The sequence below is a fragment of the Nerophis ophidion genome, linkage group LG26 (assembly GCF_033978795.1).
Source record: "Nerophis ophidion isolate RoL-2023_Sa linkage group LG26, RoL_Noph_v1.0, whole genome shotgun sequence".
Taxonomy (NCBI): domain Eukaryota; kingdom Metazoa; phylum Chordata; class Actinopteri; order Syngnathiformes; family Syngnathidae; genus Nerophis; species Nerophis ophidion.
Window position 1 is genome coordinate 16,198,963 of NC_084636.1, and position 12,265 is coordinate 16,211,227.

Sequence of the window (12,265 nt, forward strand, 5' to 3'; positions counted from 1 at the left end):
ACTCACTTAATTAGCCGGCACAGAAGATGCATTGTGGCAATTAGGGCGCACAAAAGGAGGGAAGGTGTGCCGTCTGTAACACGCTGCTGTGTGTTGTGGCCTTTAGCACCAGACTGGATGCATGCAGAGACAATGGCGGACAAGAATCACGACACATGTTGAACCCTTTTTTTTACGCACAGGGGACAATAGCACTCTCTATTAAACGGTGCAAATGTGTTTCTCTGTTTGTGGAAGAATAATGGAGCGCACTGTTAACAGGCCCTGAGGCTTTTTGTTTAATTTGAGTGCATGTTTAGTTTAATGATCTGCGTGTTTTAGTCACACTGATAAGACAAGCGCATAACAATCATTGGCCCAGTTCTACCCTTGACATAGTTCCGTTGTAATTGCTTAATTAGATGTTTTGAAATCCAGCATTGAAATGATAATAAGAAAATATAATTAAGTTAATAATGAAACGCATATTTAGGGCTTCACGGTGGAACAGGGGTTAGTGCGTCTGCCTCACAATACGAAGGTCCTGCAGTCCTGGGTTCAAATCGAGGCTCGGGATCTTTCTGTGTGGAGTTTGCATGTTCTCCCCGTGAATGCGTGGGTTCCCTCCGGGTACTCCGGCTTCCTCCCACTTCCAAAGACATGCACCTGGGGATAGGTTGATTGGCAACACTAAATTGGCCCTAGTGTGTGAATGTGAGTGTGAATGTTGTCTGTCTATCTGTGTTGGCCCTGTGATGAGGTGGCGACTTGTCCAGGGTGTACCCCGCCTTCCGCCCGATTGTAGCTGAGATAGGCGCCAGTGCCCCCCGCGACCCCACAAGGGAATAAGCGGTAGAAAATGGATGGGATGGATGAAACGCAATTTAACAAGGGCTTGATTTTTTTCTAGTTAGTCGCTATCAATATCCTCAAACACGAATCTTCATCCTCGCTCAAATTAATGGAGAAACTGTCGTTTTCTCGGTCCGAATAGCTGTTTTTGTTGTAGGCTCCCATTAAAATCAATGTGAATATGTGAGGAGCCATCAACATGTGACGTCATTGTCTGCGACTTCCGGTAGAGGCAGGGCTTTTCTACAGTTGCGAACTTTATCGTGGATGTTCTCTACTAAATCCTTTCAGCAAAACTATGGCAATATCGCGAAATGATCAAATATGACACATAGAATGGACCTGCTATCCCCGTTTAAATAAGAAAATCTCACTTCAGTTGGAGGCCTACTGAAAAACACTACTACCGGCCACGCCGTCTGATAAATTATATATCATTGATGAAATCTTAACATAGCAACACATGCCAATACGGCCTTTTTAGTTTACGAAATTGTAATTTTAAATTTCGTGCGAAGTATCCTGTTGAAAACGTCAGTATGATGACGCGTGCGCGTGACGTCTCGGGTTGTAGCGGACATTTTTTTCCAGCCCGATCCAAGCTATAAGTAGTCTTTAATCGCATAATTACACAGTATTCTGGACATCTGTGTTGCTGAATCTTTTGCAATTTGTTCAATAAATAATGGAGAAGTCAAAGAAGAAAGATGTAGGTGGAAAGCAGTGTATTGCGGCTGCCTTTAGCAACACAAAGACAGCCGGTGTTTCCTTGTTTACATTCCCGAAGGTGAAGCTTTACTATGGAACAGAGCGGTCAAGCGAACATGGTTCCCGACCACATGTCAACCGGCAGGTTTCGGTGAGAACATTGTGGTAATAAGTTGGCTCTTACCATCGAAATGAGCGGAGCTTGCGTCCTCCTGCAGCTGCGGACTCTCTTGCCTCTTCCCACCGAAGACACTGGCGGTCACCACACCCGTGGCCACACCCTTCCGACTTTCAGGTACCTTATAATCTCACTAAAACACTAGTAACACAATAAGCAGATAAGGGATTTTCCAGAATTATCCTAGTAAATGTGTCTAATAACATCTGAATCGCTCCCACTACCCTTGCCTTTTTTTTTTTTTTTCTAGTCCTTCACGCTCACTATCCTCATCCACGAATCTTTCGTCCTAGCTCAAATTAATGGGGAAATTGTCGCTTTCTCGGTCCGAATCGCTATTGCTGCTGGTGGCCATGATTGTAAACAATGTGAGGATGTGAGGAGCTCCACAACCCGTGACGTCACGCGCACATTGTCTGCTGCTTCCAGTACAGGCAAGGCTTTTTTATTAGCGACCAAAAGTTGCGAACTTTATCGTGGATGTTCTCTACTAAATCCTTTCAGCAAAAATATGGCAATATCGCAAAATGATCAAGTATGACACATAGAATGGACCTGCTATCCCCGTTTGAATAAGAACATTTAATTTCAGTAGGCCTTTAAGAGCTAACATGCACTAGCAATCTGGATGCTACAATATACACATGCATTAATTGCTCCTATGAGATTCATAAAACATTGCAAGGGAATTTATACACCAGTAAAACATTGTAAACCATTCTATGTTTGCGTGGCACCACTGTTGACATTCCTCCATTTCTTGTGTGAGCATAATTTTTTTGCTTGAACAGTTTGGCTGGTCCCCCCAAAAGAAAAATGCAGCTATAGCTTCTCTTTTCGGCTGTGTGTGTGTGTGTTTTTGTGTGTGTATACTGTAGCTTCTGGCAAGAGCATCCTCCTCTGTTGGAGCAGTCTGAGGGGATTTCTTTCATGCAGTCAGATGGCATGGAGGCGACCCCCTCTTCCTTTTTTTTTTTATAAGAGTTCTTTAACCTTGATAAATTAAGTTATAGGGCGGCAGGAGGTAAAAGTTGCGAGGAGGCAGGAATGAGAGCGAAAGAAGGAGCGAGGGCCACCAACTCCCCCCCCTGGCTGGCTTGCTCTCAGGATCAATAACCTTCTGGGAGATGCTGAACACTCCTATCTGGCAAGGGATGGATGAGGGGAGGTAAAACAAGAAACTGGTGCATTGACAGTGACTCCCTTCTGCCGTCTTGTCACTTTATTTTTACAAAAAGGATGCAAAAGCTGGAGGTGGGGCGTCAATCCTTAAGGATATTCCTGCTCCTACGGACCCATCTCGACCTTCTTACCACCCACCCACCTGCCCTCCAGGACAATAATCGCAAACTCTCCTCTCACAGAGGTTACACGCTGTCGATACAAACCTTCCTACAAATGGGATCTGGCACGTTCAATCAACAAAGCTGCCAAATCTTTGTCGGGAAGTTTTTTCAGAACCGTATCTGTTTGCATTGGGAGTCACTCTGCTACTAACTAGGGGTGTAACGGTACGTGTATTTATATTGAACCGTTTTGGTACGAGGGTTTCGGTCCAGTATGGGGGTGTACCGAACGAGTTTCTAAGCTTAAGTCTTAACAAGGTGCTTTGCTTCTTCTGCCTCTGACTTAACACCCAGCATTGTCCCACCCACACAACCATCTGATTGGTTACATATATATTGCGGTAACAGCCAATCAGCAGTGCGTATTCAGAGCGCTTCAGCGTCGAGCAGATAGGTGTTTAGCAGGTGAGCATAAGTCAGCGTACTCTCCCCAAATGATAATAAATACCTCCCAGTCAACTACTAAATCACTATGAGCCCGTTGACCTTCTAGAAACTTAAACTGCAGGTCAGCTCGCTTGCAGTTCTGGCTCGAAGTGAAGGCTAATTAGCTTTTAGCGTAACGTTAGCTCCTTTTGCGGTGTGTGTGTGCGTGCGTGCGTGTTTTACGGACAGAAAAGCTTTGTATGGCAGGGTCCCTGCCATCACTTGTTGATAAAAATATAACATTTACATAATAAAAATCAACTACAGGCTTCCCAAATGCTGTGATAAATTAAGCATGATTAGTTGACTTCAAACTGTTTTAATGTTGCACTTTTTATATATAGAAGAAAGGTTTTGTCATTTTATTTAATATGAGCAACAATTTGAGGCAGTTTAACGTTGATTACCGTGGGCAGAATTATTATAGTGTTCCCAATGTTAAAGGATAAACCATTGTTTACAAATTTGATAAATAAATAACCAAAAAATTTATATTTTGTTGTTTTCTTACTGTACCGAAAATGAACCGAACCATGACCTCTAAACCGAGGTACGTACCGAACCGAAATTTTTTTGTACCGTTACACCCCTACTACTAACTATTCCTTAAAGTCCTCCTTTTACAGTCTAATAGGATTATCTACTGCATTTTGTCGTTAGGTTTTAATACTTTCGCAGGGTATTGTTAAGGAGCAGGAGGGAGATCACCTGAGATTTTGATCTGCCCTGATCTCTGACTGTGGTCTGGTGATCTGGCTCTAATCCTTCATCCCCTCCCTCCTCTCTGGGTCCCCATGCGTCTATCCCGGTCCTTCTGCTACTTTCTCCTGTCCTTAATTGAGTTAGGCATCAGTTGACTGCCCCTATCATTGCTAGAGAGCAGGTTGGACCTCCTTTCCCAGGAGGGGGGAGAATTGTCTACTCTGGTTTGACCAGTGTAATCCTCTCCTGCCACCACCACCATGGACAAAAGGGCACTACCCCTTACTGTCTTACCACATCCTTGCTAGGGCATTAACACCCTGATGAGGGCCATGCCCCAAACCTCACACTTAAAAATGTTAAAATTTAAAAGTGTACATATATAGGCATGAAACCATTTTTTAAAAGATGTCTAGGATTTTCGAAGTGCTAAACATCACACTCCTAGCATACGATTGATTGATTGATTGATTGATTGATTGATTGATTGATTGATTGATTGGCCCCTAGCATTGCACAGTACACTTGTAAACAAGCATTGTCCCATGCTTGTGAAAAAGGAGTCATATTACTTTCTTGCGGTCTACATAACATGTAAGTAGTGTTGTCCCGATACCAGTATTTTGTTACCTGTACCAAAATGTATTTCGATACTTCTCTAAAAAAAGGGCACCACAAAACATTGCATTATTGGCTTCATTTTAACAAAAAATCTTAGGGTACATTAAACAAATGTTTCTTATTGCAAGTTTGTCCTTAAATAAAATAGTCTACATACAAGACAACTTGTCTTTTATTAGTAAGTAAGCAAACAAAGGCTCCTAATTTAGCTGCTGACATATGCAGTAAAATATTGTGTCATTTTCCATTCTATTATTTTGTCAAAAATATTAAGGACAAGTGGTAGGAAATGAATTATTAATGCACTTGTTCATTTACTGTTAATATCTGCTTACTTTCTCTTTTAACATGTTCTATCTACATTTCTGTTAAAATGTAATAATCACTTATTCTTCTGTTGTTTGGATGCTTTACATTAATTTTGGATGATATCACAAATTTGGGTATCAATCCGATACCAAGTCGTTACAGGATCATACATTGGTCATATTCAGAGTCCTCGTGTGTCCAGGGACGTATCTCCTGAGTTTATAAATGTAATATAAATTTTAAAAAAAACAAAAGAAGATTTTGTGATGACAAAAAATATTGATGTAATCATAGTAGTATCGACTTGACACGCTCCTGTATTTGGTATCAATTACAGTGGATTTCAAGTGTAGATCCACCCATGGCATTTGTTTACATGTGAGCTACAGTTAGCTATTCCTTGTCCTGCAGGGATGATACTTGTAAGAAACGTACTTTATTTGTCGCCATGGAGGCGAGGATTAGTCATTTAGAACTAGCTAAAAATTGCAGACTGCGGGTGGACTTTAGCTGCTAGCTAGCTAGCCATGTCATAAAGCATCTCTTTCTCAGGGCTTTTAATTGTTATAACTTCACCTGCATCATTAGTTATCAAGCCAAAATGCGTCCGTTCTCCCTTTTCTGTCTACACACTGTGTCTGCTTGTAAGTACTCTGTAATTGTGCGCTGCCGAACATCATACTCTCTTAGTAAAACCGCAATGACACGACGTGACAACGACAGATCGGTACTTTTTAGAGGCGGTATAGTATACAATATGATTCGTTAGTAAGCGGTAGAAAATGTATTTATACACAGTACACAACATGGACCAATTTACCGTCTTCTAAAGTAATCTCGAAGCCCTAACAGAACCAGTCTGTGTCGAAAGGTACTGTGGAACATACAATATAGTATTAGTGTGTCGGTTTAACTACTTACACACACTTATAAAAAGAAATCATGGAAATGATCATTACATTAAAATATTTTGACTACAGTAATCAAGAAGTTAAAGCTTGGGTGTCAAACTCATTTTAAGTTTGGGGCCCACATGGAGAAAAATCTACTCCCAAGTGGGCTGAACTGGTAAAATCACTGCACGATAACTTAAAAATAAAGACAACTTCAGATAGTTTTCTTTGTTTAAAAATAGAACAAGCACATTCTGAAAATGTACAAATCATAATGTTTTTGTTTTTTTTACATATACATGTTGCGGTTGATAGTATTCTATCTTTATTTTTCGTGATTTATATTTTCTGAAAAATGATGTGATAATGTTCATTGGTCAAATCATTGGTGTTAATTTTCAATCTGTCAAGATAAAAAAAAATTATATCAAAATAAATTATAACAAAATCAATTTACAGTATGTTATTTATGTAGTTTGGTCATTTTCCTCGACTGATGTACTAAAATCATAAGGTTTATTTTGCACATATGTAGCATCATCTACAAGGATACAAAGAATTGCTGCTGGGGGACGGCGTGGCGCAGTGGAAGAGTGGCCGTGCGCAACCCGAGGGTCCCTGGTTCAAATCCTACCTAGTACCAACCTCGTCACGTCCGTTGTGTCCTGAGCAAGACGCTTCACCCTTGCTCCTGATGGGTGCTGGTTGGCGCCTTGCATGGCAGCTCCCTCCATCAGTGTGTGAATGTGTGTGTGAATGGGTGAATGTGGAAGTAGTGTCAAAGCGCTTTGAGTACCTTGAAGGTAGAAAAGCGCTATACAAGTACAACCCATTTATCATTTATTTATTTACTGAGACATCGCGGTGGAAAGGGGTTAGTGCGTCTGCCTCACAATACGAAGGTCCTGAGTAGTCCTGAGTTCAATCCCGGGTTCGGGATCTTTCTGTGTGGAGTTTGCATGTTCTACCCGTGAATGCGTGGGTTCTCTCCGGGTACTCCGGCTTCCTCCCGCCTCCAAAGACATGCACCTGGGGATAGGTTGATTGGCAACACTAAATTGGCCCTAGTGTGTCATTGTTGTCTGTCTATCTGTGTTGGCCCTGCAATGAGGTAGCGACTTGTCCAGGGTTTACCCCGCCTTCCGCCCGATTTTAGCTGAGATAGGCACCAGCGCCCACCCCCCCGCAACCCTAAAGGGAATAAGCGGTAGAAATGGATGGATGGATGGATGGATGGACATCCAGTGGACTTATTTAGAACACCTGTTTCTTTCATTAAAAAAATTCAGGTTAATTTTTATACTTAGCAAACTCATTCCGCAGGCCAGATAAAACCTGTTCGTGGGCCTGATCCGACCCTCTAGCCGTACGTTTGACACCCTTGGGGTAAAGTGTTAAATATTTTAATAAATCACTAAGGCTTTAATATGTTGTCATTTTAAAATAACCCTAAATTTGGATTTCTTCTATGAGGTTTATCAAATGTTTTTCTAAATCCTGCAAAATGGAGGGAAGTCTTTTTTACACAGGTGCAATTCTAATGCCAAGGAGTACAACCATGCAGCCCCCCAGCACCAAATCTTCCCCTGACCCTGTTTCCCCGTGTCCCCTCGCTCTGCTTCAACACTGACAAGCCTTCTTTTCTCCCACTCCCCTGTTTGCCTTTCACCTCTAAAACAGCTCTTCCATCCATCCTGCGGAACGGCCACAATGCTTGGGCCGTGTCCCGCGGCTGCTACAAAGCAACCCTGAACTAACAATATCACCGAGGCTGCCTGGAAGCCGCCCAGGCCCATTGTGCTCAGTCAGAGGGGAGTTAACACCCATGTCTGAGCCCAATGAATAGCATTATTGTGTCTGAGACATGCAGCGCACCCCCTGTCCCCCAATCCATGCCTCTCGAACCCCCTTCTCCCTGAACTTGCCTCTTGGACCCAACACACTTGGCCACAAAGTCCACCTTGAACCTCAGTGTTTTACGTCTCTCCTGGAAGGTTGGCTTTCCTTTTTTGAAAGCTTTCAGGTTAGGACGGATGTTGGGTGGTTGGGTGGTTTACATGGTTCTTTCTCGACCGGGGAGCACAAAGGGAGCATGAATCCTTTAAGAAATAACCCCCCTTCACCACGACCGTCGCCACCGCCAAAGTACTATTACCATAAGAAGAGGGAACTGAATCCATTTAAATGATTATAGATGACACAAAAGCTGAGATGTGCTTCTTTGACAAAGTTTCTTTAGACTTTTCATTCCTTCGCACGTTCTTTGGCGTCAACTCAGGCCAGTTCTCATCTCCAAATGTTGTTTCTTTGACATTGTGATGAGTAAACTTAAAAATGCTCTGTTGTTGCAACAAAATATGTAACCATAATTCGCTGTAAATGGTGCAATTTCGATACAGCAAATCAAATAAAACGTTATTTATATAACACTTTTCATGCACACACTTTTATTTGCTTTCTAAACTTTGTTTTTTTGCTCTATGCATTGTCCTTGTGACGCTCGGTTCGCATGATGGCGATTAGTGGCGTATTCCCAAGATACAGAAGATTGAGGAGGCAAAGTGCAGGTAAAAGTATTATTTAATATAGCTAAAAACAAACAAAATGACTGTTGCTGGGAAGGCACTAAATCATAGGGAGGACTATGGAAAAACGAAACTTAAACTGACATGTGCGAAACAACAAAACAAAATGCTGGAATGTAGCAAAACCTACGGCAGAAGGAAAGAGCGTCCAAATGAATGATTATCATTCCCAAAGAATGGTGGCTTACACTCAACTTAAATAGTCTTAATCACCAACAGAAAACAGGTGAGGGGGAAAGTGCTTGAAGACATGTGTACAGCAGTTAAGAAAAAAACACCAACACAAGAGGAAGTGCCACCAAAATAAGAGCGCAAGACCGGAACAAGCGCTAAACACAGACTAAACACCGACAAAACCCAACATAAAGGCACAGACTGGTGTAACCAGCCGTGACAATCCTAAGCCTATTACTTTTAAATCTCATCAAACAACAAATACACAGGTATTAATAATAATAATAATAATAATTGGTTATTTCTATATCGTTCATTATTCATTCCAGTGACTGTCACAAGTGGTGGTAAACCACATGTGTAGCCACAGCTGCCCTGAGGTATAACGATAGATAGATAGATGGATGGATAGATGGGTGAAATGTCTTGGCCAAGTACATAAGAGCAATGACTGGGATGGAGGAAGCTAAGCCCGAACCTTGCGGTTTCTGGATTACCTGCTCTACCTCCTGAGCCACTACCACGCTGAGGTAGTGACCTATTTATTTGCTACATCAGTAAAATAACTGCTCCAACATATCAAAATATAGTATAAGTACATCTGGGAACTCAAGGGGATTGTTTACCAGAAGAGCAGAGATTTTTGACATTGACCAAAAGTTCTGCTCAAAGTTTTTTCTTTTTAGAGGAAAGTTTTTTCCCCCTCTGTGGCCTTACTGCTTGCTCATATGGTTCAGCTGGTGCTCTAAATACAAAATCTAAAAGTAACACTAAGACTTCTCCATAAGAAAAGTGTCTTTTGCTTGCAAGTTTACAATTGTTCCTGTCTGAAGACAGTGATCGGCTTCGTTGAGAACTACAATTTAGTAGGGATGTGTATCTTTGGGCACCTAACAATTCGATACGATTCCAATTTCTGGGGTGGCAATTGAACTCAAAGTCAATTCTCGATTCAAACTGATTCTCGCAATGTATTTTTGCTATATTAACATTAATAATTATTATTTGAAAACAGTTTATAGGTTTGAAAAGCTTCTTATGGTTGCAGAGATGGCTTAAAAATGTTGTTTTTAAAAATAACATATATATATATATTATATATATATACGTATACATACATACATATATATGTATGTATGTGTATATATATATATATATATATATATATGTATATATATATATATGTATATGTATGTATGTATGTACATATGTATGTATATATTTGATTTATTTTTTTAAATCGATTTTTGAAAATTATGTATCGATTAAGAATTGGCATAATTAAGAATCATAATTCAAAACGGAATCGATTTTTTTCTGTACCCCTAGAATTTAGACAGTCTTAAAAAAAAACAACGCACTTGTTGTCGCACAAAGCCGAACCTGCGGACAAATAATTGTGTTTATATTAATGAGGAAAAATAGCACGCGCAATCCATTTAGCATGTTTGCCTTTATGTATAAGCACAATATACGGTATGTAGATTATCAGAACAAGATGCAAAAGTTATCAGAAAGATGAAATTTGACTTTTTAAACCTGAAACTGTTTGTGAACATTGTTTTTACATTTTTATTGAGGATTTTGAGAAGAATGGCAAGGAAGATGTGATCGTGCAGACACAGAAATATTTAGTGCGTTTTGACATATTTAGGAAATACATATATTCTATGCGGCAATGGTATTTTTCAGCTGCTGGATGACTAAACGGGTGCATTTGGAGCCAGACATTAGATACAGTACCATACCATATCTCCTATGGAAAAACTCTCAACACTGAATTTTCTTGCGTCTGGAACATTCCATTCACAATTATAGGGCTCCCAGAGTAGTTTCTCGTGTGCTGTCCCAAGTGTTGAATGCTATGTCATACAGGATGAGCAAGTGCACATATATGACATACCTGGGATGCAATAAATGAGACAATACACTTCCTTCCTCTTCCTGTTCTCAAGCTACCACTTCTGGAGAAAATTGCCATAATGTTGCTCAAATTCCAACAAGAAACAACGTGGAAGGCACATTTGTTATGCTAAAAAGTATAATGTGTTGTTTAGATCGCACTGGAAGAGATCTTCTGTATTAGCTAGAAAAGGTAGTGCACATTGGAGTTGCCTGCTGAATGTCTCACAACATAACTAAAGAACAGAAATTGGCGCATGGTGCCACAGATGTGCAGGAAAACGACTCTCCATGGTGACAGCCAATATTACATACAAAAACCTCATAATTAATAGGGTGCTCAACACCAATTAGACCTGGGGTCGGCAACCCAAAACGTTGAAAGAGCCATATTGGACCAAAAATCCAAAAAAAAGAAAATCTGTCTGGAGCCGCAAAAAATGAAAAGCGGTATATAAGTCTCATAATGAAGGCAACACATGACATTTGTGTCTATATCAGCTATAATAGCCTACTATCAAAATGACTATGTGTCGCAGGCTGAAGCAAATCTTTGTTGACAGAAATGTTTAAATTTAATATTTTTTTTACACATTTTTACATCAGAAATCATTAGTAAATCAGAGGCTACTCAGAAGGTGCGATAACTCTTCTAAATTACTGGCTTTTAATGGCCAAAGGTATATGTGTGAGTCCAAGTCAAAGGAAACGGCAGGCTGTCTTCTTTTAATAGATTTATTACAATCTTTGGCAAACTAGGTAACATTTGCTGTGGTCTGGAACAACATGGCACACAAACAACTCTGAAATGCAGCCAATATTACAGATAATGTGTCATAAAACATGCAAATATAAATTACATACAAACAGGATAAAAGTAGAGGAAATTAAATGAGCTCAAACATACCTACAAATGAGGCATAATGATGCAATATGTACATACAGCTATCCTAAATAGCCTGATTAGCAGTCTATTTCAAGTCAATAACATCAAGAAAGCATGCCTTTGTGCATTCACGCATAGCATTAAACCTTTGGTGGACAAAATGAGACAAAGAAGGAGTAGAAACTGTTGCATCACAGTCCACACTATGGTAAAGTTCAAGAACTGCCGGAATTAATAGGACAAAAAAAATTTCACTAAATACTCATATTAAACATAATAAACAGTGGACTTTCTAACAATTTGGAAGGTTTGTTGTCAAACAAAAACCGTACTAAAACAAAAATGTTTTTCCATTTTCAATCCTTTTTTAAAAAATGCTCCAGGGAGCCACTAGGGCGGCGCTGAAGAGCCGCGGGTTGCTTGTTATAATTCATGCAGTCATCGATCAACCACAACACACTCACTTATGGTATGCACACTCTATAAAACACTTATTATTTGGGATCTTAGTATGTAAGCCCCAAGTTTGTGTATTTATAGGGTCATTGTCCAAAAATTAAGACAAGTGAAAAGACTCAAGAGTCTTAAACCTTGTCTACATTCTGATAAAACTGCATTAAGTTGCAGCAATGTGGTTGTGTTCTGTAGAAAAGGCACAGGCTGGTGATGTCAGATATAAAATCAACTGTTAGTCTGTGATGCTG

At 40.3% G+C, this 12,265-nt stretch overlaps 1 long non-coding RNA gene across 2 annotated transcripts in view; it reads left to right on the plus strand.

Annotated features, from left to right (window-relative positions):
* The window catches only part of LOC133543337 (uncharacterized), a 100,500-nt gene that overhangs the window by 41,368 nt on the left and 46,867 nt on the right, over positions 1 to 12,265 (plus strand). The gene's annotated exons all lie outside the window — the stretch shown is intronic.